We start from the raw sequence: 6,000 nt of genomic DNA on the forward strand, positions 1-6,000 counted from the left end.
CTGACCGATCCCAACATTCGAATTCTTCAATTCAAATTTCCCGCCGGAATTCTATGGAATCTTCTCCGATCCTCCGACCCGACACTGAAAATACCGACATTAACCCCCCTTCTTCCGGAGAACTTCGATCATGAAGGGGCCCTTCATCTCGGGCAGTTTAATGGACCAAGAATAGGAAATCCGTTGGACATCTTCATGTCAGATCGGTTCCGGCTTCGATTTGTAATTCAGAATACAGAATCCGCCCCGCTATAGAGATCAATGGAAAGTCTACGGAACAAGTATTTTCTGGGCTGGAGACGGAGACAGATCTCAGGATACATTTATTTGGACTCCTAATCAGAACGTTATTATTGGCTGATGAAGGGAACGCCCACAACTGTGATTGGCTCAGATTTCACATTTCTGCTTTCAGATTTGCCCGTCAATACAATGGGCAGTGCAGCGCTACAAAGAGTGATGACCAGGCTGAACCTATCTTCAGCAGATAAATAAATAACACCAAATGTCCAGTACAACAATAACAAGTGAAGTAGATAGTCCAAAAATTATAGGTGACTTCAATCAATGCAGGTATGGTCCAGTATCCTGATATAGAGATATAGATAGATTGCCTACTCACCAGAAGCGCAATCTAAATGTGCATATCAAGATCACATATAGCTGGGGGTCCTAGGTAGGTGCTGCCTGGTAATGCAATCCTCTGGTGGTCACTCAGTGGTGTGTGAGAAGGATACCGGTCTGGTCATAACGTACTTACTCCTCAAGTCTGCACAAATGCCTGGAATATTGGGGCTGAGGTGTGGAGGCTCAGTGCCAGGTATAGAGAATAAAGGTGCTCATAGTGTAGTAATGTTGATAAAAGGTTTATTAAATTGAATTAAGCAGAATGTACACACATGGCAATGACTGTGGGTAGAGATAGAAAGCTGCTTGTCTATAATGATAAAAGCACTGAACAGTAGAAATCCTAGGGTGGCCACCGGACCTCCTGATCCAGCGGTGTGATGTCAAGGCGTGCAAGGGCTCCTCCTAGACGCGTTTTATGTAAACACACGTCTGTTGTAGGGGTGATGCTATGCAGGCCGGACGTCACATTGCTCATATATAGAGAAAAAATGTGCCTAATTGCGTCAGCGCCATCTTGCCGAAGTCTGGCGCACTGCGCATGCGCGAGCGCCATATTTTTGGTGATTTTCCGAATTCTAAATGGCCGCTGTGTGTCCCACTGTGCATGCGTGAGTGTTCCGGCCGCCATTTTATTGGTTAGAAAGCCCTGTAAAACCACGCCAAACTGCGCATGCGCGAGCCGCGCGGCCGCCATTTTATTGAAGATGTCAGCCAGGGTGGAGAGGCATAATGTTGTGCCTTGTACTAGGCTGATATAATTTAGAAATCAAACACCAGCCATAGTTCCTAGCCACCCTGAGAGAAGGTACAATACGTGACTGGGATAAGAAATGAAATACCCCAGGTTGTGTAGGTTGTTGCGCATGCATGGGAAACACGGCCGCCATTTTATTAGTGTTTCATGCAAGTCTAATACATGCTTGTTGGCACTGTAATGTAAATAACACAGATAATATGAAATGGTGCATTTTCTTAAAAATAGAATATTTTTTCAAATAAAATATGAAAAAAACATTAAAACACACATATCATTAGAATAAACTTACATGACAAAATATGATTAAATCTAGTAAGGCAGCCACGATGTAGGGTGCATATTAAAAACAAGTGATATTAAAAAAGGTGCATAAAGTTCAGTATAACCATAAGTAATAAATATACCATATTTTCGGGCGTATAAGACGACTGGGCGTATAAGGCGACCCCCTACTTTTCCTGTTAAAATGTAGTGTTTGGGCTATACTCGCCGTATAAGACTACCCCTCTTCCAATGCACACCAGTGGGAAGAATCTTGCCCCATCATTGGTGTCAGTGGGGGGTGGAATAGTTTAATAAAAAATAAAGTATGTGTTGTACTCACAAACGACAATGTAGTCAAGGCACATCATAAAGAACAGCTGGGTCAACACCGCGCTGAGTAACAGTCCGCAATAGGGAGTTTAGACATCCAAAAGGCTGACGCGTTTCGAGGACTTGCCTCTTCCTCAGAGGCTCTGATGCACTAGGCCTGTGCGCCCTCTGTTTTGTCTTTCCTCATTCAGTATATTTGGATTTCCCCGGTCCATATGAGGGCAGCAAGGTGTGCATGTTCCAGTACATTCTTAATGTGGTTGTGCTGCCTTGTATTACACATGGCATTCTTTAACATTCAGCAGTGTCTGTCCCCTTTAAGGCCAGGGACTTCCTGTTTGCTAACTTGGGAGGAAGTGACCTCATCTCTTCAGACTGAAGAAATTCTACTATGCAAGTAGATGTGGGATGCTGTTCTCTCTTCATATATGGGCTTGATTAGACCCCCAAAGTCTGTAAGTACCCCTCCTATGTACTGTGGAATGTTATGCATATAGCTAGGAAGTTAGATATGTACTCATGTCTGTTTTATTCTGTTTGTATTTCAGTTTTACCATTCATTCATTCTCACATTCATTCACACTTCATGTGCTATGTTCACATGTTATCAGTAAAAGATCATCGGTTATCAATCATCGACTCTTTACTGTGTGGATATCAAAGGTTATACTGCCTGTTACCCTCTGTAACCCTTTCATAACTGCAAAGAAGGCAGGACAGTAAAAAGACTTACAGGGTTACTTCAGAGCACATTGTGTGAAAACGCTACAGCAAGCCCCACAACACAGAAAAGACTCTTAACTGTTAATACAGCAGCACGTGTGTGTGAAATCCCCACAGCACAGCCAGTCTAAGGCATAGCAAAGTGAAACTAACTCAGTTTCATGAAAGATATCACTAAATTAACCCTTCCTAAAATCTTGTGCAAACAGGAAGAAAATATGCACAGTACGCTGGAAACTAGGTCACAATGCAGCACGCCGAGAACTTATAACAAATCGGATCTGTCGTCATCCAAAGCAGAAACCGCCAGATCTAAGCGTTCAAGTTCCAGGCATTCAAATGTCACAGACCTATCGTCAGTCATTGCTGGAGCAACCAGAAGTAAAAGCATGAGCTCCAGACATTCTGGCGTCTCAAACTTGTCTTCAGTCAGCGCTATCGACGCTAGGGCATAAGCCAAGGCCGAGGCCGCATGGGCCATGGCCTCCTATGCCATACAGGAAGCAGAGCTTATGAAAGAGCAAGGCTACCTAGATGAAGAGCAGCAGAAGAGTAAAGCAGAAACGCTTAGGAGAAAGGCAGAAGTGCAAGCCTCTTTACACATACTTCAGCAACAGAAAATAGCTGCAGCAGCCATAGCTGAAGCCAAAGTTCTTGCGAGAGCTGCAGATATTCAGTTTGTAGAGAGCGATGTACTGGAAACCCCGATAACACCTCTCAGTACATTCCAACGCACCCGTGAGTATGTGCAATCACAAGCAACCCTATACCCTGATAAACAGCCTAGTGACGCACCAAAACCATCAAGGACCCAGTTGGGAGCAGATAGCTTTGATGTTACGCATTACTACAAGACTGAACCTGAACCGCCACGTGATAAGTCAACCAATCACAGGCTCAGATGCCAAACCGCCAACACTCTAAGAAACCAAGTAGATGGCGATATAACCTCTCCTCGTGCAAAACCAGATCTAGACTACAATAGAGGAGAGCAACCATCTGACCAAAATAGACTTAGTCAAATACCTCAACGAAACCATCAGTCACTATCAGCCAGCAGTCCCGTGTTTGTACCCAGAACAAACGCACCTGACACAGCAAGGGTTACAGACATGTCGAAATACCTGATGCGCCGGGAGATGGTGAGCACTGGTCTCTTGAAGTTTGACGATCGTCCTGAAAACTACTGGGCCTGGAGGTCATCCTTCCTAAGCAGCACCCAAGACTTAGAGCTGACAGACAAAGAGAAGCTCGACCTACTTGCCAAATACCTAGGACCAGAGTCCTCAGAGCAGGCCAAAATAATCAGGTCAGTGCATGTCCATGATGCAACAGCAGGACTTGCGATGGTCTGGCAGAGAATGGAAGACTGCTATGGGTCACCTGAAGTAATTGAAGAAGCACTTTTAAAGAAAATTGAAACTTGCCCGAAAATGACAAACAAAGACAATCAGAAGCTGAGAGAGCTCGGAGACCTACTCCTAGAGATAGAAGCAGCAAAGACTAGTGGAACTCTGCCAGGTCTCTTATACTTAGACACAGCACGTGGAGTAGAGCCCATATTCGAGAAGCTCCCTTTCAACCTGCAAGAAAGGTGGGTCTCTCTAGCATCCAGATATAAGAAAGACTATCGAGTTGCATTTCCACCGTTTGTCTTCCTCGCTGAATTTGTTGTAGACCAAGCTAAGACACGCAATGACCCAAGCTTCGCCTTCCTGAACAAGAGAGTTGTAAGCTCCCCAAGGACAGAGAAGCAGCTGCCAGTACACTACAAAGAACGCAGAGCAACAGTGTCTGTGCGGAAGACAGAAGTCCCGCCTGGGGCTGCAGCCAATCAGGAAGACAACACAAGCAAGGAAGTTGAGGATCCAGACAAACAGTGTCCAATACACAACAAGCCTCATCCATTAAGAAAATGTTGCAGTTTCAGAAGTAAGACAGGAGGAGCGCAAGGCTTACCTTAAAGACAATCACATTTGTTTCAGATGCTGCGCCTCAATGCAACATCTTGCAAAAGACTCTAAGAGAGAAATACAGTGCACAGAATGCAACAATGACCGACATCTGTCAGCACTGCACCCAGGACCACCACCATGGAGATCAGAAGTTCCAGCAACTCAAGAAGATCATGGTGGGGAGCAAAAAGAAAGTGCAACACCAGCGATAACTTCAAAGTGCACTGAGATCTGTACAGAACCAGGACTCTCTAGATCATGCTCCAAGATATGCTTAGTCAAAGTGTATCCCAACGGTCTCAGAGAAAAGGCAGTGAAGATGTATACAGTCCTAGACGAACAAAGTAACAGGTCTCTAGCAAAGACAGAGTTCTTCGACCTCTTCGGTGACAAAGGAAGTTCAACTCCATACACCCTGAAGACATGTTCTGGAGTTATAGAGACATCAGGGAGAAGAGCAAACAACTACACCATCGAGTCATTAGATGGAAAGACGCAGCTGACTCTTCCTACCCTCATAGAATGTGACATGATACCAGATGACAGGTCAGAGATTCCCACACCTGAAGTGGCACGTCACTACCCTCATCTCAGGCAACGAGCAGACAAGATCCCAACACTCAACCCAGATTCTGCAATCGTCCTTCTACTAGGAAGAGACATACTGAGAGTGCACAAGGTCAGAGAACAATACAATGGGCCGCACAATGCACCATTTGCTCAACGTCTTGATCTTGGATGGGTTATCGTTGGAAATGTATGTCTGGACGGACTTCACAAACCCGCAAAGGTGAATGTCTACAGAACAAATCTGCTGCAGAACGGTCGCACATCATGTCTTTGCCCATGTAAAAACAGCATGCAGATTAAAGAGAAACTATTTAATCCAACACATCCCCAGAACACCCAGAGGTTCCTGGAAGATACAGCCTCAGCTGAAGATTCAGATCAGCTAGGCCACAAAGTGTTTGAGAGAACTCAAGATGATGACAAACTAGCACCATCTGTTGAAGATAACCTCTTCCTTGAGATCATGAACAGAGAAGTCTGCAAAGACAAAGCAGGCAGTTGGGTAGCCCCACTACCATTCCGTACACCACGGCATCGTCTTCCCAACAACAGAGTGCTAGCAGAGAAACGCTTTGCGCTATTGCAGCGCACTCTTGAAAGAAAGCCAGACATGAAAGAACACTTCCAAGAATTCATGTGGAAGATCTTTGACAATGATCAAGCTGAAAAAGCACCAGCACTGCATGAAACACAAGAACACTGGTACTTGCCAATATTCGGAGTGTACCATCCTCAAAAACCAGGTCAGATACGTGTAGTATTTGTCCAGTG

Source organism: Staurois parvus, unplaced genomic scaffold (genome assembly GCF_062004578.1).
Source record: "Staurois parvus isolate SC_StPar_1 unplaced genomic scaffold, SC_StPar_1.0 ptg000769l, whole genome shotgun sequence".
Lineage (NCBI taxonomy): Eukaryota > Metazoa > Chordata > Amphibia > Anura > Ranidae > Staurois > Staurois parvus.